This window comes from Lepisosteus oculatus, unplaced genomic scaffold (assembly GCF_040954835.1).
Source record: "Lepisosteus oculatus isolate fLepOcu1 unplaced genomic scaffold, fLepOcu1.hap2 HAP2_SCAFFOLD_62, whole genome shotgun sequence".
NCBI classification, from domain to species: domain Eukaryota; kingdom Metazoa; phylum Chordata; class Actinopteri; order Semionotiformes; family Lepisosteidae; genus Lepisosteus; species Lepisosteus oculatus.
In genome coordinates this window covers 874,170-899,425 of record NW_027168171.1, presented here as the reverse complement: position 1 = coordinate 899,425, position 25,256 = coordinate 874,170, and the positions used below count along the sequence as shown (strand labels likewise).

At 43.5% G+C, this 25,256-nt stretch overlaps 7 non-coding genes across 7 annotated transcripts; 2 read left to right on the top strand and 5 right to left on the bottom strand.

Moving 5' to 3' along the window:
- Positions 1-536: 536 nt before the first annotated feature.
- Positions 537-608, top strand: trnag-ucc (transfer RNA glycine (anticodon UCC)). The gene has a single exon. It is a non-coding gene; the product is annotated as a tRNA-Gly (tRNA).
- A 7,764-nt stretch (positions 609-8,372) lies between these two features.
- On the bottom strand, positions 8,373-8,446 carry trnai-aau (transfer RNA isoleucine (anticodon AAU)). Its single transcript has one exon. It is a non-coding gene; the product is annotated as a tRNA-Ile (tRNA).
- Positions 8,447-9,276: 830 nt separating this feature from the next.
- On the bottom strand, positions 9,277-9,348 carry trnag-ucc (transfer RNA glycine (anticodon UCC)). Its single transcript has one exon. It is a non-coding gene; the product is annotated as a tRNA-Gly (tRNA).
- Positions 9,349-12,702: 3,354 nt separating this feature from the next.
- On the bottom strand, positions 12,703-12,784 carry trnas-gcu (transfer RNA serine (anticodon GCU)). The gene has a single exon. It is a non-coding gene; the product is annotated as a tRNA-Ser (tRNA).
- Positions 12,785-17,177: 4,393 nt separating this feature from the next.
- On the bottom strand, positions 17,178-17,250 carry trnar-ucg (transfer RNA arginine (anticodon UCG)). The gene has a single exon. It is a non-coding gene; the product is annotated as a tRNA-Arg (tRNA).
- Positions 17,251-22,321: 5,071 nt separating this feature from the next.
- On the bottom strand, positions 22,322-22,394 carry trnar-ccu (transfer RNA arginine (anticodon CCU)). Its single transcript has one exon. It is a non-coding gene; the product is annotated as a tRNA-Arg (tRNA).
- Positions 22,395-25,160: 2,766 nt separating this feature from the next.
- trnas-aga (transfer RNA serine (anticodon AGA)) lies at positions 25,161-25,242 on the top strand. The gene has a single exon. It is a non-coding gene; the product is annotated as a tRNA-Ser (tRNA).
- Positions 25,243-25,256: the final 14 nt, after the last annotated feature.

Here is a 25,256-nt window from a genome sequence, read left to right as displayed (position 1 = left end):
GGAAGGAGATTTGCTCCCAGTGACTGCTCAGTTAATGATTATGTTTGGTTATATTTGTTATACCAGTATATACTAGTGTTTCTTTAGTGTTAGTTTGGAATGGTGTAGTTAAGTGTTAAGGACTGTTATAGTTCTGGTTCTTTGAAAAACTCAATAGTTTAGACAGTCTTAGAGTTAGTTATTTGCTTTTGTGTATGTCTTTTTCATGAATGCCAGAGGTACTCGAAATGTTGTTAAAAGAAAAACTGTGTGCTGAGTTTTATTTTTTACAGGAAACGCATGCATGTTGAAACTAAAGTTTATAAATAATTGAGAAATATTAAAGCAAGGAAAATATGATACGTGTAAAATATACAATTTGATCACATAATTACTTAATTACCTCTGGTAGTTAAATGCTTTTTTCTGCTGCGTTTCTTTTCTCTTGTACATGACTCTGATCCTCTTGTTGTATTTGTATTTGTAAATTCTGTTTAATAAAAAAAAAATTAAAAAAAGCATTCTCTGGTGGTGTCCTGCAGGCTTCCTGTGGGTGTGCGTTGGTGGTATAGTGGTGAGCATAGCTGCCTTCCAAGCAGTTGACCTGGGTTCGATTCCCGGCCAACGCAGTGGCGAATGTTTTCAAATGCTGTCATGAGCCTTGGATTGTGACTAGCAAAGCGAAGCCTTTTGAAAGAGCTAAAGCACTGAAAAACGGAATTGAGGGAGAATCTTACAGGGGATTCTGAGCGGTGTCTGCATACACGCAGTCCGATACGGGTGCTGAAAGCTTGAGCTACTCTCAATGTCATGCTGGCTTTCCCCGGAGTAAATCTGTTACATTGAAAGAATGCTTCTCGCAGGTTCAAAAAGGGACCCTTGTTAATTGGAGAAATCAATGATTTCGAATGAATTCTGTATGTGTTAAAAGACAGCTATACACAGAAAACATGCAGGACACTGCTCATGATGTTTCCCGAGCCGAAACACAGTGCGTTTTTTCAAGCCATCTGACAAAGCCCGCCCACTGAAAACTGCAGCAGATCGTGTAAAGACGTTCAACTTTGTAACTACTGCACGCACAGGAAGCAGAATAAATTCCTCTTTTCAAACTGTCAAAGGTTTGCTTTACGAACGCCGCAGGACATCGCACAATCTCTTTTGAACAGGGACAAACGATTTCTTATGGGGCGCAGTAAGTACTGTTACTGTCACTGCTCGATACCGACGTTGGCCTACTATACCATGTTCAGCCACTGCTAGAAAATGTACGGCTCTAGCACCGGAGCAAACAACAGGAGGGCCAATGTCGAACAGGCACACGTGTCAAACATGGAGAGCGATGAGAATGGGATTCGAACCCATGCCTGCAGAGCACAATGGATTAGCAATCCATCACCTTAACCACTCAGCCACCTTGTCGACGAAACTGGGCTGTCCGGACATGGGTTGGCGCGCTCCAGATGATCTTTTTTTTTTTTTCCCCACGTACTCGAGGGTCATTTTCCTGTTCCACATGTGATTTCAACATTTTCCTTGGGAGATGTCAAGCCAGCAAGCCACTGCTGTGGTTCAGTGGCCAGTGTGGAGTTCAGTGGCCCTGTTGTACACAGAAAGCACATTGAGCTCCTTGGACATGAAAAGTTCCAGATAAAAGCCATTTGTCATCCTTTCTCTTGGTGTCGATGTTGCTATTGTATGTAAAGGTGGCAACTTGCTCAGCGAGCAGGCGGAGCACACACCGAATGCAGATGTGTCTGAGTGGTGTGTCCAAGTGGCTGCAAAAGGACAACACTCCTGGGGCGCTGTGGCTTAGTTGGTTAAAGCGCCTGTCTAGTAAACAGGAGATCCCCGCCTACGGCTAGACTTAATTAAAGGCAAGTATTCATTTCCTGTCTTTAACGCGACTTGTTTTTCTTAAAATGGATGCAACTTGCAAAACATGAAATACAAGCCTTGCTAATCAGCGCTAGCGGCTGGCAAAAAAAAGGAGTCAGCTATTTTTTTTTTCTTTAACCTTAACCCTGCTAACGGAGAAGAGTTAAACGACCGAGTCTATGCAGCTTAAACGGTGCGCAAGTCAGGTTCTTAGCTGAAAGGGTGGTAAATCACGCTCACCCCAGTCCTTAATCTTTTAAAGAGGATACAAAATTGAACCTAGTCGCCACATCACATACATCCTGTTAAATGATAAAAAGGTAACATCTATCCTCGCTCCAGAGTAAATCTCACGTTGAGGGCATCTTTTTTTTCACTTTACCGTGAGTCGGGCTCGGCTGCACAGAGGAGAGAGCAGAGCAATGAGGTCACAGGGACAGGGGAGTCACACGCTGGCGGTTTGAATACGCGGAAGATCACTGAGGGATCCACAGTATGTGGACCCTCCGCTCGCCATCAGTCCACACTCCGGACTCTGAATCCTGCCATCCGAGTTAAGATCTCGGCGGAACCTGAGGCGCAGTTCCTTCTTAAAACGTAATCTGGTGAGCATTTCTAGAATCGCACTTGTATATATGCAGCCTTTAATGTGTTGCTAGGTTAAAATTGATGACTTCTTGTATTTCAGTAGGCAACTGCCCTCTTGATTTTGGATTTAATTTCTTTATTACAGGGGCGCTTTTATGAAGACAGAGTCATGTTCAGGTACTTTGCTTGATGGAGGAAGCTCATTTCGGACTCTGTGATCTGCTCACCTGGAAAGGTCTGCTGTACTACTACAAGAGAGAAGTAGGGTCTGGAAGAAGGGACAATTTTATGATGCTTTGGAAGATAGTTTTTTTTTTTCTTATACTGAAAATGAAAAGTAGTTGTTTCTATATGGACTCAGTCTTTGGAATTTGTATATTTATACATTTCAGTGAACCCTCAGCCATTCCTTCTGTATTGTAATTCAATTTCTCTTTTAAAATTCCTTCCCCACTTCTAGGACCTGCAGTTGCTGAACTCCACAATGGCTTCTATTGGAAAGTCTGTGACTGAGACCATTATTTATTTAGGAGCAATGAGCAATTCTTATATAAATGCAATAAAATCATTATGCTCAAACTATGAGAGAGAATTTTAAGGATAATTTAAGAAATCAGTCTTAGCTTGTTTCTATACACAGATGGTATTATTTATTTTCAAAGGAAACCCGTGAGGATTCCCCTGGTGTGCAAGATGTGCCTGAATACTTTTGATCAGCTTCCTGCTCACTTCAAGAGGGCGTGTATGAAGCACGCCACGGCAGAAGAGATCAGGTGGCCTCTCAACAGGCGAGGGAGGACATGATGAATCACCTGAAGAACGGGGTCATCGTGGATTACCACAGAATAGAGATCAAAGGACACTTTGTGGGCTTGAAATACAAAGAAAATCATGTTCTATGGGACAAGATAAATACAAAACTTAAGCTTTTATTTTAATTAGATTTATTTATAAAGCATAAACAATCATTTATTACATTAATATATGTGAAAATAACATTTTAGTATCATACGTTTAGTATATTTAGTCCCTAATGCTGAAAGAAATGATCATAGAACATGACATCTAACCTTACCTGCTGTGTTTTTAATCCCTATTGCTCAATGCATGGTGAAAGCATTGCATACATATGTCTGACAATGAGGAATGGGCCCCTGAGACAGTCATTTGCCTGTTTCACAAATGATCGTATTTTACTAGAGATTCTGTTTGGGATTCAGATGTGCATTCGGACAGCAATCCCTTTCAAGAAATGATATGTTCTGGATGAGGTCAAAGGTGCTGGAACACTGTATTTAGGATGTGTTTGCAGAGACTGTGTGTCTCCTGCTTCAACGCAGTGAGAAATAGATGTGCTCCTGTAATTCATTGGTACATGCCCAGGGCAGTAAGCAGTCTGAGGATTTATTTCCAGACGGCATAGAGCAGTGAAGCAGTGAAGTAGTGCAACACACTGGATCATTATATTATTAGAATCTATTCTACTTAAATTATTACATTATACACAATTTGAGTTCATTTTAAAAAGTAAAAGGTAATGAAAGGAATGCATTTTCGTAAGAAAGATAATACCGATATGCATGTGATAATCTTCCTTATATCATGTAGTGCGTCATTTGGACACTTTGTGGGATTGAAATACAAAGAAAATCATGTTCTATGGTACAAGATAAATACAAAACTTAAGCTTTTATTTTAATTAGATTTGTTTATAAAGCATAAGCAATCATTTATTATATTAATATATGTGTGTAGCGGCGAGGCTTATTAATAAGGCAGAATTAAGTGTTCTGAGCCTTCCCAAATGAGGCCCCATTTCTCTGTTCATCTCTGTGGTGCAGCCACAGAGAGACTATTCATGCAGGGTGATTTAAGGTCCTAGGACAGCTCCCAAAGGGGGATGCACTTAGCTAAGCCTGGCTATCATGATCAATGGTCATCCATTGGCGCCTTTCTGTCTAGGGAGTGCCAGTTGGACATCTGGACTGCATTACTAAGTGTCAGGACTAAGTGACTCATATCTCACCTTGATCAATCAATCAGGGACTGGTAGGGCCGAGTAACCCACGTGGGACTCTGATGCCCATGGAACTTTCAGCCAATCAATGAGCTGAAGTTCCTCCAGGTAAAAACAGGCAACACAGAGAGCCTGTGAGATTCAGTAAGATTCAGAAGGGAGGATTCAGAGGATTCTGTGAACAATTCTAAAGGGAATTCAAAGGAGAATTCCAGGGCAGGGCGGCCCAGGAGCAGAAGGCTCCCAAGGGCAGGACATTCTCGCAGCGCGCCTCCTGACCATCCTGAGACTCAGCCCGGACAACCACGGAACGGCCAGTGTGTCCGAGTGCCAGAACTTTCCTTTGTTCTAAGAGTCTAGAGCGGAGGTTGCCAGAGAATAACCAGAGGATCCACCCGAGGTTAGCACCAGCAGCAGGCCTCGTGAACAGGTCGGAACTGTGGACAGCTGAATCACTATTCAGAACTAGCTCTTCATCAGAAACGAACCGGTCCTCTTCCTGACTTGCTGGGACCCACAGTCATCTTTTCTCCTGTGCACAAACTTTGCTAGTTAAAGCCCACAGTGAGCATCAGCAGCGCAGCGTCGCAAGCCGCACAGCACAGCCTGGCACGGAGCCAGAGAGCGCGGATTGGACAGCAACAGCCTGCAACTGTTTCTTTGTGCCCGCAGGAAGATCTGAATCCCCAAAGATTGGATGAGTATTCAACTTCAATGCATTGGAGCTCGAGAATTCAATTGTTATCCCAACCAGTTGATATCAATTTAATTCCTAAGAGTTATGTACTTGTTTGAGTATCTAATGTAGAAGTTATAACCAAGTTCATTAACGAAACGGTCTTAATGAATGATATACTGAACGTATGTCCTCTTGATATGTGTAACACTTCGTAACTGACTGAATATATATCTTTTGTATTCTGATAACCCTCTCGATAAGATCTGTTAGGTTTACATGCATATTTTATGTATTAATAAATGTATCCTCGTGTATTAGTACCTGTGTGTGCGCGTTGTTTGAGTTATGTCACATGGTTGGATTCTAAAGCCATCAAAAGAATCAACTTTGTGATTTACTGCTACAATTAATAATTGTCTCAGTAAATGCCCAAACCCTACAGAACTGGTGCCTTCAGAGAGCCACTACATTTAATTTTGCTATGGCAACATTACATATTTGGCGTCCCTGAGCCGGTTTTCTTACATGTGAAAATAACATTTTAGCATCATATTATTACATACAGGTCTCTAGCTTCAACACAGTGATATATATATATACTCAGTGATTTATTGGTACATGCCCAGGTCAATAATCAGAATGAGGATTTATTTCCAGATGGGCTACAGGTAGTGTTGTGAAATACTTCAACACACTGGATCGCAGATTTAGACCCCCTGCACTCTTACTCCTTAAAAACCAAAGAAATGAAGATATGTAGCAATCACATTGCAACAGGGCTGACAGTGACTTAATGCTTATACTAGTGGACTTCTGGTACCTTTAGGGTACGGTGTTCCCTGAAGGGCTCTCAAACCCCGCATTTCAGATGCCTAGCTGTTTCGCTGATGTGTTGCACCTCAGAATCACTTTTAAACCTTACCTCTGGTATCTTTAATCCCTATTGCTCAACGCATGGTGAAAGTATTGCATAAATGTGTCTGAAAATGTGCAATGGGCACCTGAGAGACTCATTTGCCTGTTTCACAAATGATCATATTTGACTAGAGATTCTGTTTGGGATTCAGTTGTGCATTCTGACAGCAATCGCTTTCAAAAAACGATACATTCTGGATGAGGTCAAGGTGCAGGAACACTGTATTTAGGATGTGTTTGCACTTATTCTGTGTCTCTAGCTTCAACACAGCGATATATGTATATGCTCACTGATTTTTTGGTACATGCCCAGGGCAATAATCATTATGAGGATTTATTTCCTGATGTGCTAGGGGTAGTGTTGTGAAATACTTCAACACACTGGATCGCAGGTTTAAACCGCCTGCACTCTTACTCCTTAAAAACCAACAAATGCAGATATGTAGCAATCATATTGTAGCTGACACTCATTTGCCTGTTTCACAAATGATCATATTTTACTAGAGATTCTGTTTGGGATCCGGATGTGCATTCTGACAGCAATCTCCTTATCGCGGCTTTGCCCTTCTTGCCTCTTTGGACAATATCTCCATCTTGTGGTCGTTATTGGTAATGTCTAGACAACATCTCCATCTTGTGGTCGTTGTTGGTAATGTCTTCTTATGCCCTTTTTTATTTTAATTCTCTATTAGTTGATTCTAGAATCTCTACAATGGAGATGAAAACATCAGTTTTATAGCAGACAATATGACATTATTTATAGTCCAATTAGAAACTTATTACCCTGTTTTTAACATAATAACAAATTAAAATTGATTAAAACTAAGTTTGGAACACCAGGGAACATAACAAATGATTTTTAGGAAAACCATGAGGTTCTCTGTGTCCAATGCCTGCAAGGGGAGAAAGCTAGAATCCTTTGATTTTTTCAAAATTTGAAAATAAACATCATATAACAACAGCTTTCATTCCTAGGAGTGAAAAATAACCATTTGTGAAGACATAGTAGTTTCTAAAACACTACAATAAAGTTAAAAACATCAGTTTTATATTACATTATTTTTAGTGAAATTAGTCATTTTTTGCACTATTTTTAATAAAATATCTAATTAAAAGTGATTAAAATTAAGTTTGGAACAACAAGGAACACAAAAAAAAAAAAGATTTTTAGGAAAACCATGAGGTCCTCTGTGCCCGATGCCTGCAAGGGGAGAAAGCTAGAATCCTAAAAAAAAGTTATCAATTCTAGAGCCTAAGAGGAAAACAAGACAAATGTATATCTCCAAATAATTTTATGTGCTTCAGAAGAGCCCAGGAAAGTTTTTTGCATACATGAAACCACGCCCGTTTGCACATAAGCAGACATGGTTTACGCTCTTACCAACGCGATGGAAAGCAAAACAAAGCAAAGCAGAGCAAAACAAAACGAACAAACGAAAACCCTCACGTCCCGCACTTGCATATAACGCCGTTACGTGCCCAAGCGGTATTGTAGTCATCCTAGCACTGCACCCCGGGGCGTACGGTATATGGGAACGAGCACACGCCACGAATCGTCTCGAATCACTCCCTACAGCTGTAAGGCGCCTTGAAGCGTGCACCCCCAACATTCTTCTTTGCGCATCTGTGAAAGGTAAACTCTTGAGCAAACTCTGAACCAGCTCTAAGGAAACTAATCTGATTAGACGTTACTTTGACTCATCTTTTTACTCTCAGTGCTGGATTGCTCAAACTCCAGCTAGGGTTAGGTTTAACATTCCCACGCTACTTAGACACTTTGTTTACACTCAGTGCTGGATTTTGGGAACTTCAGGACGAGTGGGAATTTTCTCCTATCTGTCAATTCTGTTTTGTTTTGGAGACTCTTGGCTGCCTATATTGTACAGTGCAGCGTGAAGGAAACATTTTCCAAAACTGTGTCAGCTCAAAAGTTGTAAGAAAACCTCTCCAGCTGCTTTACCTCTCTTCATTTTTGTCATTTAATGTGACAATCGATGTATAACTGGAGCCTCACATATGCAAATGGTGAGGCTCCAGTTCGACACCACTTTACAGTATATGACAAAAACATGGCAGACTGTGCCGGACCAGCTGGTAACTTCCGCTTATTTTGACCATATTAAACATTGGAAATCTTCCCACTTGCATTTGTGACACTTGATTTTGGCTCCACCTAAGACACTCTTAAATCTTCAAACACTTTTCTCTTCTCCCGCAACACTCTTGTCTGTCGGCACTGTGTGGCAGCGTTGCAGGACAACCCATCTCACCACGGAAAGGAACCTAACAGCTTTGGTAAGAGAGGAGAAAAGGACATGGCCCATACGGGGCTCGAACCCGCGACCTTGGCGTTATTAGCACCACGCTCTAACCAACTGAGCTAACCAGCCTCGTGACAGTGCCCCTCTCTGTGCTGCAAAAAATCGAACTCAGGGAATTTCTTTTGTCCTCCTTTGAATAGAAAGCCGTGTAATTCAGTGTACGGGCTTTCTCATGCAGTTTCATGGTTTCACAGCATTATTCAGCTGATTTTAAATGTACCTAAAGGAGAAACATTATTGAAGACCATCAATTACCAAGAACTTTTGTCAAAGGTTTTGGTGGTCATTTTTAATGACCACAGAGCACTATGACCTCGGTTTTACATCTCATCCAAAAGACAGCGCCCTTTTACAACACAGCTTCTCCGTCACTATATTGGGAGATTGGGACCCACACAGACCTCAGGGTGAGCGCCTCCCCGCTGGCCCCATTAACACCACTTCCAGCTGGAAGCTTTGTTTTTCCCTGTAGCTCACCCTCATCCAGGTACTGACCTGGCTCACACCTGCTTAGCTTCAGTGGGTTTTCAGTTGCGAGTTGCAAAAGTTGGGATGCAAGTGATGGAGCCGTTCGCTGCAAAAGCCACTGCATTGGCCAGGAATCGAAACCAAGCCTCCTGCGTGGCAGGCGAGAGTTCTAACAATGAACCACCAATGCTCAATACCTGTACCTTCAAAAAAGACGCTTTTTTGGTGCTGTGTGCAAAAAGCGTCGACATCTACTTCCAGCTGCAAAATGCCATCCGCGGACGCTGTGAATTTATTTATTTAGACACCGCTCAGAATCCCCTGTAAGATTCTCCTTCAATTCCGTTTTGCAGTGCTTTAGCTCTTTCAAAAGGCTTCGCTTTGCTAGTCACAATCCAAGGCTTGTGACAGCATTTGAAAACACTTGCCACTGCGTTGGCCGGGAATCGAACCCGGGTCAACTGCTTGGAAGGTAGCTATGCTCACCACTATACCACCAACACATGCCCGGGGGAGCCCTCCAGGACACCACCAGAGAATGCTCACGATTTCAGAAGCTGTCTCCGGGACGTGCTGATTCCACACATCCTGAATAAATCATGTTATTGTTAGTTGCTGTAGCTAGACGTTCAAATGAGTTTCATGGCCAGATGGACTGTTTCCTCAAGTGGTATAGTATTGCAGTAAGACAGCACGATGCCTGCAAGACTATGTCACGCTAAACGCCACAGATTGTGTTTGTCCGTTCGTGTCAGTCGTCCTGCAGCCACGGGAAGTGGGACACAAACATGCTGCAATGCTTTCAAGACATTAGGATTTGTTTGTGCAACATCCGAGAAGAGTACTTGTGGCTTGAATGTGACTGAGCAAGGTGTTTAAAGACAGAGACTGAAAACTGTTAAAGGATGAGTCAAAGTAACGTCTAATCGGATTAGTTTCCTTAGAGCTGGTTCAGAGTTTGCTCAAGAGTTTACCTTTCACAGATGCGCAAAGAAGAATGTTGGGGGTGCACGCTTCAAGGCGCCTTACAGCTGTAGGGAGTGATTTCAGACGATTCGTGGCGTGTGCTCATTCCCATATACCGTACGCCCCGGGGTGCAGTGCTAGGATGACGTACAATACCGCTTGGGCACGTAACGGCGTTATATGCAAGTGCGGGACGTGAGGGTTTTGCGTTTGTTCGTTTTGTTTTGCTCTGCTTTGCTTTGTTTTGCTTTCCATCGCGTTGGTAAGAGCGTAAATAAAAAGGCGATTCCTGCGTCTACCACTAATGTAAGAGCTATTTCAAGTGCGCCGTGGTGCGGCTTTTCAAATGCTTAACAGGATGATTTTGCATGCACACGTGCTTTCATGCAGTCGTGTGTGCAACCATGTCTGCTTACGTGCAAACGGGCGTGGTTTCATGTATGCAAAAAACTTTCCTGGGCTCTTCTGAAGCACATAAAATTATTTGGAGATATACATTTGTCTTATTTTCCTCTTAGGCTCTAGAATTGATAACTTTTTTTTCATTTTTGGCATTTTTCATCATTTTCCAGAAAGTGGTTGCAAGCCCGATATCATGCGAAGAAACTTCAGGATTCGGGGATCAGTCAATGGATTTTCTTCAAAGTTGGATTTTTGCACTCTGTGGACCAAGAGATGTTGTTCTATAATGTTTTTTTTTTTTCAAATTTAAAAATATCATTTTTTCATGGAGCTTTGAATGTGATGGATTCACCCTCCTTTAGCCAGGACAGAGCTCCAGGAGCCTGGGTAGGATTCTAGCTTTCTCCCCTTGCAGGCACCTGGCACAGAAGACAATATTTTTTTCCTTAAAATCTTTTTTTTTGTGTTCCTTGTTGTTCCAAACTTAATTTTAATCACTTTTAATTAGAGATTTTATTAAAAATAGTGCAATAAATGACTAATTTCACAAAAATTAATGTAATATAAAACGGATGTTTTCAACTTTATTGTAGTGTTTTAGAAACTAATATGTCTTCAAAAATGGTTGTTTTTCACTCCTATGAATGAAAACTGTTGTTATATGATGTTTTTTTTTTCAAATTTTAAATGATCATTTTTTCATGGAGCTTTGAAGGGGATGGATTCACCCTCCTTTAGCCAGGACAGAGCTCCAGGAGCCTGGGTAGGATTCTAGCTTTCTCCCCTTGCAGGCACCTGGCACAGAAGACATCATTTTTTTCCTTAAAATCTTTTTTTTTTGTGTTCCTTGTTGCTCCAAACTTAATTCTATTCACTTTTAATTAGAGATTATATTAAAAATAGTGCAATAAATGACTAATTTCACTAAAAATACTAAAAGTAATATAAAACGGATGTTTTTAACTTTATTGTAGTGTTTTAGAAACTAATATGTCTTCAAAAATGGTTATTTTTCACTCCTAGGAATGAAAGCTGTTGTTATATGACGTTTATTTTCAACTTTTGAAAAAGCAAAGGATTCTAGCTTTCTCCCCTTGCAGGCATCGGACACAGAGAACCTCATGGTTTTCCTAAAAATCATTTTTTATGTTCCCTGGTGTTCCAAACTTAGTTTTAATCAATTTTAATTTGTTATGTTACAAACAGGGTAATAAAGTCTTAATTGGACTATAACTAATGTCATATTGTCTGCTACAAAACTGATATTTTCAGCTCTATTGTAGAGATTCTAGAATCAACTTATAAAGAATTGAAATGAAAAAAGGGCATAAGAAGACATTACCAACAACGACCACATGATGGAGATATTGTCTAGACATTACCAACAACGACCACAAGATGGAGATATTGTCTAGACATTACCAACAACGACCACAAGATGGAGATATTTTCCAAAGAGGCAAGAGGGGCAAAGCTGCGATAAGGTAAAATCATTTTTTGAAAGAGATTGTTGTCAGAATGCACATCCGTATCCCAAACAGAATCTCTAGTAAAATATGATCATTTGTGAAACAGGCAAATGAGTGTCAGCTACAATATGATTGCTACATATCTGCATTTGTTGGTATTTAAGGAGTAAGAGTGCAGGTTTAAACCTGCGATCCTGTGTTGAAGAATTTCACAACACTACCTCTAGCACATATGGAAATAAATCCTCATAATGATTATTGCCCTGGGCATGTACCAAAAAATCAGTGAGCATATATATATATATCACTGGGTTGAAGCTAGAAACACAGAATAACTGCAAACACATCCTAAATACAGTGTTCCAGCACCTTTGACCTCATCCAGAACGTATCATTTCTTGAAAGGGATTGCTGTCCGAATGCACATCTGAATCCCAAACAGAATCTCTAGTAAAATACGATCATTTGTGAAACAGGCAAATGACTGTCTCAGGGGCCCATTTCTCATTGTCAGACACATGTATGCAATGCTTTCACTGTGCATTGAGCAATAGGGATCAAAAACACCGCAGGTAAGGTTAGAAGTCATGTTCTATGATCATTTCTTTCAGCATTAGGGACTAAATATACTAAACGTATGATGCTAAAATGTTATTTTTACATATATTAATGTTATAAATGATTGCTTATGCTTTATAAACAAATCTAATTATAATAAAAGCTTAAGTTTTGTATTTATCTTGTACCATAGAACATGATTTTCTTTGTATTTCAAGCCCACAAAGTGTCCAAATGATGCACCTTTGACCTCATCCAGAACGTATCATTTCTTGAAAGGGATTGCTGTCCGAATGCACATCTGAATCCCAAACAGAATCTCTAGTAAAATACGATCATTTGTGAAACAGGCAAATGACTGTCTCAGGGGCCCATTTCTCATTGTCAGACACATGTATGCAATGCATTCACTGTGCATTGAGCAATAGGGATCAAAAACAGAAGGGAAACAGACATGGAAACCAACGAGGATGGGATTTGAACCCATGCGTGCAAAGCACAATGGATTAGCAATCCATCGCCTTAACCACTCGGCCACCTCGTTAACAAAACTGGGCTGTCCCAACTGGGTTGGCGCGCTCCAGATGATCTTTTTCTTTTTTTTCCCTCGTACTCGAGGGTCAGTTTCCTGTTCCACATGCGATTTCAACATTTTCCCTGGGAGATGTCAAGCCAGCAAGCCACTGCTGTGGTTCAGTGGCCAGCGTGGAGTTCAGTGGCCCTGTTGTACACAGAAAGCACATTGAGCTCCTTGGACATGAAAAGTTCCAGATAAAAGCCATTTGTCATCCTTTCTCTTGGTGTCGATGTTGCTATTGTATGTAAAGGTGGCAACTTGCTCAGCGAGCAGGCGGAGCACACACCGAATGCAGATGTGTCTGAGTGGTGTGTCCAAGTGGCTGCAAAAGGACAGCACTCCCGGGGCGCTGTGGCTTAGTTGGTTAAAGCGCCTGTCTAGTAAACAGGAGGCCCTGGGTCTGAATCCCAGTGGATAACTGCCTACGGCTAGACTTAATTAAATGCAAGTATTCATTTCCTGTCTTTAACACGACTTGTTTTTCTTAAAATGGATGCAACTTGCAAAACATGAAATACAAACCTTGCTAATCAGCGCTAGCAGCTGGCAAAAAAAAAAGAAGTCAGCAATGTTTTTTTTCTTTAACCTTAACCCTGCTAATGGAGAAGAGTTAAACGACCGAGTCTATGCAGCTTAAACGGTGCGCACGTCGGGTTCTTAGCTGAAAGGGTGGTAAATCACGCTCACCCCAGTCCTTAATCTTTTAAAGAGGATACAAAATTGAACCTAGTCGCCACATCACATACATCCTGTTCAATGATAAAAAGGTAACATCTATCCTCGCTCCAGAGTAAATCTCACGTTGAGGGCATATTTTTTTTCACTTTACTGTGAATCGGGCTCGGCTGTACAGAGGATAGAGCAGAGCAATGAGGTCACGGGGACAGGGGAGTCACACGCTGGCTGTTTGAACACGCGGAAGATCACTGAGGGATCCACAGTATATGGACCCTCCGTGCGCAATCAGTCCACACTCCGGACTCTGAATCCTGCCATCCGAGTTAAGATCTCGGCAGAACCTGAAGCGCAGTTCCTTCTTAAAACGTAATCTGGTGAGCATTTCTAGAATCGTACTTGTATAGATGCAGCCTTTAATGTGTTGCTAGGTTAAAATTGATGACTTCTTGTATTTCAGTAGGCAACTGCCCTCTTGATTTTGGATTTAATTTCTTTATTACAGGGGCGCTTTTATGAAGCCAAGGGACCAGGGAGCTGCCCCAGTACTGGGATGGCCAGTTCGAAATCATAGAAACTATTGTCAATTCCAGTCCCATGTCAGTGCGAGCAGGGATTTTGACATCTTGTTTTGCTATGTTCTGCACCAACAGGCAGGTGGCTCGGCCATTCCGTTCCAGTCTGGGGGTACAACAGACTGCTAGGTTCAGTCTGATAAACTGAGCTGATGGTTGGAAGAAAACCATCTCAGCGTCCATTCTCTGTCCCTTCTTTAGGACAAGGCGTACCGGAAACCCTGCTGTTGACGCAGGAACGATCAGGTCCGATTTGTTTACTACCTGGCAGGCCTGAGGAATCGTCTGACCTGACCGAATGTTCTCGGGGTCACCGCTTAGAGAGTGGGCATCTGGGTCCACCCGTTTCCACAGCACACTGTTTACTGTGTCCAGCTGGGCGCCCAGTCGAACCAATAGGTCTGCACCAATGCAGACCGAATGGGTCAGCTGAGGTGCTACCTGGAAGTAGTGAGCAAACTTCCTTTTTCCGATGGAGATGGAAGCTACACAGCTTCCTTTGCTCCAAATGGACCTATGAGGTGGGGGTGCCCACCACAGAACCTGTGACTGCGTCACCAGGGTCACCTGACAGCTTCGCGACAGGTCCTCGAACAGACCTTCACTGATTATGGACTTCTCAGAGCTGAGGCTAAGAATTACATCATCAACCTGCACTTCTGCCACCTGGACCCCCTCCCACCACCATGGGGTGGTAGTCCTGGACCCCCTGAGGTACCAGGGTGCACAGAAAGGACTCCCATTCATTACCGGACAGGGAGATCCACTCTTCTTCAGGGATGAAAAGGGGGTGTGCTTTACCTGGCGGGTCAAGCAGCTGCTCGGAGCACTGCTCCTGTAGTTGGGAGACCGTGGGAGTGCTGGCCTGGGCAGGACTTCCCTGTAGTTTTGGAAAGCAAGAAGAGACATTTATTCTCGTCCAGAGGAACCAGGAGGAACCTCCAACTCAGCTATAGTGTTCAGTGGGCACTGTGTGATCACAGCACAACCACTGAATCCCCCTTTTTGCTGTGCAACAGGCTTAGGGTTTTTGACCTGAGCCCACAATTTTCCACTCTGGCAGTCTGTCAAGCAGGTCTTGGCCAATGAGTAGTGGCTCTGTTTTTAACCTAGAGATGTAAACAGGATGCACCACGTTCATTGGCCCGAACCTAAGTGCCACCCACACTCGGTGTGTGATCCTGGCATGATCCTGGGTATAGCTGGAAATATCTATTTTACAAGGTTCTACCTTAAGTCTGATGCCTTTTCCTTTCGCTACTCGTTTGAGCTCGCTGAGTAGATCGCCTGACATCAAACTAATTTCAGCCCCAGTGTCAATCAGTGCTTCTCTATCTAAGACGTTTTCAAGAGAAACCTTGATATAAATACGCCTTGCTTTGCCTTTCTGGCTGAGATTCCCTAAGAATTGTTGGAAGCCTGCCTTTTCTTTGACTTCAGGGGCGGGGTCAGCGCCCAACTCAGAGTCACAGCCTTCTTCCAGGCAGGAACCCTCCCACCCAATCAGATAGACTGAGGGAGGGGCTTGGGACGGATCCCCGCCTCCTCCAGTGAGAAGGGGCGTGGTCCCCCTAAGCTCATTCACACTTCTGGCATTCGGTGCGGAAGGTTTACCCTGTCCTGATCTCTCAGGCAGGGCTTGTTCAAGCCTGGCCAGGCGGGCTGCAGTCGACTCCCTTCGTCCAGTCTTATGATAGACTCTGCCTGAGCCCTTGCCTTCCCCGTAGCGCTCACGGCGGCTCTGACGCTTAGTGCGGTCCTGCCTGCCTATTTTGCGCCGGGGCTTAGCGAGCTCAGGAACCTCAGCTGCCTCGAGCTGAGGCGAGTCGTCAACCCTGCTGGCTTTAGTGGCGAACACGGCCGTTTTAGCAGGTTTTCGCTCTGAGGAAGCAGAGACTTCAGCTCCCCAGGCTTTTTGAGCCAACCTTCTAATGTCAGCCATTTTCATCGCTTTTGCATCAGTGTGCATCACAATCATTTTCCTGACTGAGGGATGCAGATTAGCAATGAATAAACCTTTGAAATTCACGTTCTCTTCGCAACCCTCTTCATTCCGCCCTGCAAAATAAGTGCGCCTAAGCCTCTGATAATAGTCGCGAGGGGCTTCAGCTTTTTCGTGCTTAATATGGTGCACAGCAGCCACGGCAGCTATGGGATCGATAAAAGCCGAAAATTCTCCGATCATTGCCTGACACAGCTCCTCAAAGCTATTACAGACCTCCGGTCCTTGTCTAGACCGTGAGGGAAATTGCAGTGCAACAGCAGCTTAACACACACAATACAGCCACAGTGTAACAATTATATAATAATAGTACAATACTGTATATATACTGTATATATATATGAAACAGAAATAGAAACAGAAACAGGAATCGCTTACTACCTGGAGAATCTCTGTAGGAATATCTAGCATTTATCAATGGAAATAAAAGCTGTTTTAATACAGTGCATGTTCAAACTCAAACCCTCAGCTGCTGTTCTTGTTTGTTTTGGGACAAATTGCAACTGAGCATCGCATGAGCCGTTACGTACCCTTATCTGTTAGGGAATTTCAAGGGAGGAGTTAGGTCAGAATGGGTAGGCTGCAAAACAACAAGTAAAGATTTATTCCAAGATGAAACATTGTGGCGGTTTTCTTATCTTTTCAGCATGGACTAAACTTTTACGTGTTCCTTATATGCTATATATGTATATATTAGCACCAATGTCGTTCTTAAAAACTAACATGAAATTGTCAGGGACATTCAGCTATATACAAAGACGAGACAGACAAAGTAATAATTTTATATTAACGTGGCCTACATATTGACGCAATGATCGAACTAAGTGACGTGTTCTGATTCAGATCCCCTGCAGTTCATGCCAATTAGAACAATAGCAATGCTGAGTCCTCCCCACCCTACTGAGCACAAATTCAGCTGCTCTCCAGTTCTGTTCTGCATGTTTTATCATTGCAATTGAGCTCGGAGCTGGAGATGATCTCCATACAGTTCTGTGTTAACTAGCCCGCACTTGCGTGCTAATTTACGGGTTGTGGCAGATGCTTTTCTATAGTTCATATACATGACGGCAACCTGTTACCGAGGAACCTGAGAGGTTTAAAAGCCTCACGAACCAGGCAGGACTCGAACCTACAATCTTCTGATCCGAAGTCAGACGCGTAATCCATTACGCCACTGGCCCATAGAACATGCGCTTGCACTCCACCACAGAGAGCTCTACACTGCTACCAGTAGTACACTTCCCCATCTAAATTTTCACAGCAAGAAACTTGTGTTTCCTACTATTTTTATCAGGTTTAAAATATCATCTCCTTAAAACAGAAAAAGTGTTGGTGTGTCGTGCTGAAATTCTGATTGATTTTGAATTCAAAGAAAAAAGGTTTTCTTCCAAAACACCGTGAAATTGTCATATCTTGCAGACAATAGGTGTATTCCATGTTGAAAAGAGAAGAAAGAAAACCATGGAGCCTTTTACAGGTGTGAGGCTTCTTCAGGTGTGAGAAGACCTCACGGCCGAAACGCTGTGTTTCCGTTCTTCTCTTTTCAGCATGCAATAAACCTATTACTTGTTCCTTTGCAGCCGAGGCATGCTGACGTAGCTACCCAGCTGAACATCTTGCAGACTCTACAGTACTTCTCTCCTGTAGAAGTAAAGCAGGGCTTGCTGGGTGAGCTTTTGCTCCGGTAAATTAGGTCACGTGTCATGTTAAATCACTTCTTCTAAACACAACATTTGCTGGTGCTAGCTTTCCCCATGAAAAGAGACATTTCCCTTACAGTACATGACATATCGTTTTTATTCTATCAATAAGTATAGAAATAAAACAAAAGAAAAAATGTTGTCGCCAAAGAATGCACAGCTCTGTCGCCTTGGGGAGGTGTCAAGGGCATTGAGCTCCTTGGACATGAGAAGTGCCAGATAAATGCCATTTCTCATCATTTCTCTTGGCGTCAGTTCTGCTATTAAATGGGACGGAGGCAACGGGCTCAGAGAGCAGGTTAAGTGCACACCGAACGCAGATGTGTCCAAGTGTCTGTAAAAGCGCGGTGCTCTGCTGGCGCTGTTCCCTAGTGGCTTAAAGTGCCTGCCTAGTAAGCAGGCGATCCTGGGTCTGAATACCAGCGGTGCCTCTCTCCATGTCTTGTTGTGCCGCATGTCTCATTTCAGACAAACATGTACAGCTTGGTTCAGTTTAATGCAAGAATTCATTTCCTTTCTGGAATAACTTGTTTTTGAAGAAATCCATACAGCTTGTGAAAGATGAAATCCATTTCTTGGTTGTCAGTGGAAAAGGATTGCCGGCTGCAAGAAGCGCAAGTGATTGTTTTCTTTGACCATAAACCTGCAAATGTAGGGCGCACAAAAGACTGTCAGACTCTGTGGTGCTGAAAAGTTGGTGGTTCAAGCCCCTCCAGTATGCGTGTCTCAGTTTTTCCAATGTAAACATCATCACCATTGCTAAAGAAGATGGCGCAGAAGGCTCCACAGCCGAAACATTGTGCTTCTTTTCTTCTCTTTTCAGCATGGAGTAAACCTTTGCTTTATCCTTTGCAGCCTAAGCATGCTGACGCAGCTACCTTTCTCTTAACACGGCTCAATCATTATTCACCAAAACGATCAGCAGAATAAGTCGCCTTTGTGGTGATGTCACTCCTCTGCTTCACAAATGTCCTTAGTGACGGGCCATTTCTTTCTGCCATTTTTCCGGAGCGGTTATTGATTGCTCCATCATTTCCCTCTTACTTTCCATCACTAGATTGAAAAAAAAAACCAGAAACAGGCTGACAGGACGACAATCAAATTGCAAAAACTCATCAAAGCACTTGATAGAGTATTTGAATCCACAAGTAGCTACGAGCAACTTTGTCCTGGCTTGCATGAAAGTCGGAAAATGTCAAAAAGAAAAAGATGGTGGCTTTTTCATATCTGTTCTTTTATTTTTAGTTCGTTGGCTCTTCTGTCCATTGTCCTCCTGCCTGGCTCTTGACCTGTGACTGTCTGAACGCACACATTAGACTTTCAGGCGGGGGATTTGTCCTGAGCCTCTGTGAAAGACCCACCCACCCCCATAAATAACTGCTCTAGAAACACATGAATGCAAAACTAAACCACAGCTTAAAGAGGAGCTTGTCATGACCGCCAGGCAGTTAAGACCAACTCTTAAGCAATCTAAACAGCACCAGCAGCGGGTGATTATTAACAAACGCCGCCGCACGAGTTAACCCACCTGCACACACTCCACCGTGCGGTACGCAGTGCTATTTTTACCATCTTTACCTGCTTCCCACTGGTATTGAGTCTACTCCTTGAGAGCTCTACCTGGCGTTTCTGCCTTTTCGACTTTGGACCTCACCTCTCACCTCGGACTGTTTGCCACCAGTGTTCTCCCTGGATTACGACTTACCTTACGCCTCTTGACCACGAAACAAAGCAAAGCAGAGCAAAACAAAATGAACAAACGAAAACCCTCACGTCCCGCACTTGCATATAACGCCGTTACGTGCCCAAGCGGTGTTGTACGTCATCCTAGCACTGCACCCCGGGGCGTACGGTATATGGGAACGAGCACACGCCACGAATCGTCTTGAATCACTCCCTACAGCTGTAAGGCACCTTGAAGCATGCACCCCCAACATTCTTCTTTGCGCATCTGTGAAAGGTAAACTCTTGAGCAAACTCTGAACCAGCTCTAAGGAAACTAATCCGATTAGACGTTACTTTGACTAATCTTTTAAGGGACCCTTGTTAATTGGAGAAATCAATGATTTCGAATGAATTCTGTATGCATTAAAAGACAGCTATACACAGAAAACATGCAGGACACTTCTCATGATGTTTCCCGAGCCGAAACACAGTGCGTTTTTCCAAGCCATCTGACAAAGCCCGCCCACTGAAAACTGCAGCAAATCGTGTAAAGACGTTCAACTTTGTAACTACTGCACGCACAGGAAGCAGAATAAATTCCTCTTTTCAAACTGTCAAAGGTTTGCTTTGCGAACACTGCAGGACATCGCACAATCTCTTTTGAACGGGGACAAACGATTTCTTATGGGGCACAGTAAGTACAGACGTTTAAAAAGCTCCACTCATGCCGACGATGCAGCATGAAGAAGCGCAACCTAACGTTTGCATTCCTAGCAAATTCCTTTTATTTTTTGATAAATAAAGACAGTCTTGTTTAACAAACAACACACACAACATTTTACATTGTCAATTCAATTCAAATCAATGTATTTCTATATAGCACCTTTCACAACAAGGTTGTCCCAAGGCACTTAACAATGCAAGTTGTTAAGAGCCTTGTGTCTAATATGCCGCCTAGGTTACGTGCTGTCTCTTTGAGGCAAATGTTTAAATCCTCTGAGTTAAGTGCTGAAGTTATAGTAGTCTTATCAGTATTCTTGCCTCCGATCAACAGATCCTCATTTTTCTCAGAGTTGAGTAACGAAAAGTTTTCACACATCCAAGTATTTCCTTCCTTAATGCATTTAACTAAACTGATAATAGAAGAGTTGTCGTTTGGTGTAAACAAAATGTTTATTTGAGTGTCATCAGCATATGAATGAAAGTTCATATTATTTTTTCATATTATCCTACCTAGCAGCAGCATGTAGAGAGAGAGAGCAATATTGGTCCCAGCACTGATCTTCTGGTACCCCAAATTGAACTGGTGACATTGATGAAGCAGTACAATTATTAGATATTTGAACATAATGAAAACGATGAGTTAAATGTGAAGTAAACCACTGAAGGACGGTTCCAGATAAGCCAACCTCAAACTCAAGCCTGTGTAACAAAACAGAGAGGTCAACCGTGTCAAAGGCAGCTCTAAGATCTAGAAGCACAAGCACTGTTGCATTCCCCGCATCAGTAGCTAAGAGAATATCATTTACGACTCTTGTTAATGCAGTTTCAGAAACCAGACTGAAATTTCTCAAGTATATTATTTGAATCCAGATACGATTGACGTTGGGCAACAACTATTCTCCCAAGACTTTTAGATTGAAATGGGACCTTTGAGACAGGCCTGTAGTTGTTAAGAACTTGTGGATCCAAATTTGACTTCTTAAGGAGCGGTCTAACAACCGCTACCTTAAATTGATCAGGTACAACGCCTGACGCAAGCGATGCATTCATCATACTAATTATAGGTCCTGCCAGTCCTTCGAGGGAATCTTTGACTAGCTGAGTGGGGATGGGATCTAGCGAACAGGTGGTTGACTTTGTCTTACGTCTGTGTTCATGAGTCCACCATAAGAAAAAATCTGAACAGGAGTGGTGATCATGCGAGGTCACCATGGAGGAAACCACTGCTCTCCCCCCAAAAAAAAAACACCACTGCCCCTCTCAAGTTTGCTAAAGACCACATGGATGTTCCACAGCAACTCCTGGAACAATGTTCTGTGGACAGACGTGACAAAAGTTGAACTTGTTGGTAAATGTGCACAGCGTTATGTTTGGAGATAACAAAACACTGCATACCAACTCCAAAACCTCATCCCACGTGGGAAGCATGGCGGAGGCTGTACGGCTTGCAATCATCGAGGGACCGATGAATTCCAAGATGTATCAGGAAATTCTACAGCAGAATGTCAGGGTGTCTGCCTGTGATCTAAAACTCGAAAGACGCTGGGTCATGCAGCATGACAAAAACAAAGGAGTACATCAACAACAGAGTGGCTGAAACAGAAGAAATTCCGTATTTTGGGATGGCCAAGTAAGAGTCCTGACCCCAATCCCATTGAAGTGCTGTGGCGTGATCTGAAGCAGGCCGTTCAGCGCAAGACATCCCAAAAATATACATGAACTGAAATAGTTTTGCATAGAGGAATAGGCCAAAATACCTCCTAACCGCTGCTCAGGTCTGACCAACCGCTACAGAAAGTGGGGGTTGAGGTTTTTGTCATAAAGGAGGTTCCACTAGCTCCTTAATATAAGGGTTCACATACTTTTTCCATCAATGACCTTGATTGTTTAAACCATTTGGTCAATAAAGAAACAGCAATGTCAAATGTTGGGCGTGTGTTGTTTGTTAAATCAGACTCTCTTTATTAATTATTATGACTTAGATTAAGATAAGATCACATGTTAGGAGCCATTCATGCAGAAATCCACATCATTCCGAAGGGCTGTTTACAAAAGTTTTTCTCCCAACTGTATGTGAGAGAAAAGCAGAGACGCTCACTGAGTAAGGTGGGATTGCAGCTTTGCAAATCACAAGGACATTTGTACGCTCAAAATGGGACAGGAGCACCCCAGATGGGACTCAAACCCACAATCCCTGGCTTAGGAGGCCAGTGCCTTATCCATTAGGCCACTGGGGCACACTGGGTTGGGTCGATCACGCTGATGAGAGCCAGTTTTTTTTTCCTTTGCTTTTTCAAAGGGATCCCCAAAATTAGGAAAGTTAGGCAGCAGAAGGTTTACTGTGACCTGAGAAGGACCGGCATCCAATCACGGTGGTACACACACACACGCTCTCACTCATCTGAGCTACACGGCTACCAAGATGATCTCAGGTGCGCCGAGCTGGTACGGAACATATTGAACTGATCGACGGCGAATTGTCTCTCAGACAGGCTTTTCACCTCTGAGCTCCCTGACTGACAGTAATCAGCTAGGTAGTGAAACAGTCAGCTGCTTCTAAGCCTTAAACAGCTGCATCTCGGCGCTTCCACAGAGAGATGATTTGAAAGCCAAACATCGCCCATTGGGAACACCTTACTATCACTAGTTTAAGAGACTCTTAAGGTCTTGCAGAGGTGCCTGTCTAATAGCATGCGCTTTGCAAGCTATAGGTGTTTAGGCTGAGGCAGAATGCCTGTTAACAAAATGTTTTTCTAAAGGGGCCTCGCACTCTTTTCCAAGCAATGGTCACCATCCCCACCGAGTGTCACAATGTAGTCATGTCCTAGGACATCACCTGTTAGTCTCCATTTGTCTGCCACCAACACTTTAGGTTACGGGGTCACAACCGCACCCCGGAGACCAGAGGAGCCGTTGGCGTTCTGGCGGCGCAGATTGGGCTGAAGGTGGGGCGCTTGAATCTCGCTGTTGGAGGCCGTCTGAAACTGACCCAAGCCTTTCCCTTGAATTAAATGTAAATAAGAAATGAACCCCAGATGCACATAGAATCAATCACGTGTTTCCTTTGAGCCGTTTCAGAGACTGCTCCAGAGTTTACCTTGCACAGATGCGCAAAGATTAACGATGGGGGTGCACGCTTCCAGGCGTCTTACAACTGTAGGGACTGATTAGAGACAATTCGTAGCTTGTGCTCATTTCCCTCTATTCCCCGTGTTGCAGTGGTAGGATGACGTAAATTCCTGCTTCGACACGTAACGGCATTATAATCAAGTGCAGGAGCTGAGGGCTTTAGTTTTGTTTCGTTTTCCATGGCGTTCGTAAGCGCGCAAATCAAAGGCAATTCCTGCGTCTAACACGAATGTAAATGCTTTTGAAAGTGCAGTGTGGTGCAGCTTGTAAAATCCTTGTCCACATTTTTGGTTTGTTGATGTTTTTTCTGTCTGCCAAAGTTGCATTTTGACATCCGGACTGGGGGACTTTATCATTTGAACGTGAAGCCAGCCTTAAACCCTCTGAGGCGTGTCTGTCTGCCGGCACGAATCTTGTGAAAGGTATTTTTTTTAACGGAGAGCAACTTTAAAAAGGTTTCCGCAGCCACCTCGCAGTCCGTGTTTGATTATAGGAGGAATGCGGCGGCGGCGGGCTCGCATTTGTCGTGCTCGAGTGGTTAAGGCGATGGGCTCGAAATGCGTTGGGGCTTCCCCGCGCAGGTTCGAAACCTGCCGACTCCGGCGTCTGCCGCACGTCGACTTGTGCCTGCGCGGCAGAGGCGAAGTGCCGCTTCTCCTTTCCTGGTACTATAAAAATGCTACATCGCTTGGTCCTGCTTCCATGGAAAGCAGTTCTTCAGGTAATTCTGCTCTCTTACCAAAGCTGTTAGGTTCCTTTCCGTGGTGAGATGGGTTTTCATGCAACGCTGGGAGAAGAGAAAAGTGTTTGAAGATTTAAGAGTGTCTTAGGTGGAGCCAAAATCAAGTTTCACAAATGCAAGTGGGAAGATTTCCAATGTTTAATATGGTCAAAATAAGCGGAAGTTACCAGCTGGTCCGGCACAGTCTGCCATGCTTTTGTCATATACTGTAAAGTGGTGTCGAACTGGGTGTCGAACTGGAGCCTCACCATTTGCATATGTGAGGCTCCAGTTATACATCGAGTGTCACATTAAATGACAAAAATGAAGAGAGTTAAAGCAGCTGGAGAGGTTTTCTTGCAAAATTTGAGTTTTGGAAAATGTTTCCTTCACGCTGCACTGAACAACATAGGCAGCCAAGAGTCTCCAAAACAAAACAGAATGGACAGATAGGAGAAAATTCCCACTTGTCCTGAAGTTCCCAAAATCCAGCACTGAGCGTAAACAAAGTGTCTAAGTAGCGTGGGAATGCTAACCCTAACCCTAGCTGGAGTTTGAGCAATCCGGCACTGAGCGTAAGAAGATGAGTCAAAGTAACGTCTAATCGGATTAGTTTCCTTAGAGCTGGTTCAGAGTTTGCTCAAGAGTTTACCTTTCACAGATGCGCAAAGAAGAATGTTGGGGGTGCACGCTTCAAGGCGCCTTACAGCTGTAGGGAGTGATTCGAGACGATTCGTGGCGTGTGCTCGTTCCCATATACCGTACGACCCGGGGTGCAGTGCTAGGATGACGTACAATACTGCTTGGCCACGTAACGGCGTTATATGCAAGTGCAGGACGATTCCTGCGTCTACCACTAACGTAAGAGCTATTTCAAGAGCGGCGTGGTGCGGCTTTTGAAATGCTTGTGGGCATTTCTCTGTTGTTGAGTCTTTTTTTGTGTGTAACAAAGTGGCATTTTCATGTCCGGACGGGGAGACTTTATCATTCCGACATGAAGCCACCCTTAAGTCCTCTGAGGCGTGTCTGTCTGCAAGGCTTGTATTTTGGAAATGTTTTTTTGAAACGGAGAACGACTTTGAAATAGGCTTCCGCCGGCGCCTCGCGATCCAAGTAAGATTGTAGCAAGAACGCAGCGGCAGTGGGGCTTGCTGTAGTCGTGGCCGAGTGGTTAAGGCGATGGACTAGAAATCCATTGGGGTCTCCCCGCGCAGGTTCCAATCCTGCCGACTACGTTGTCCGCCTCCAG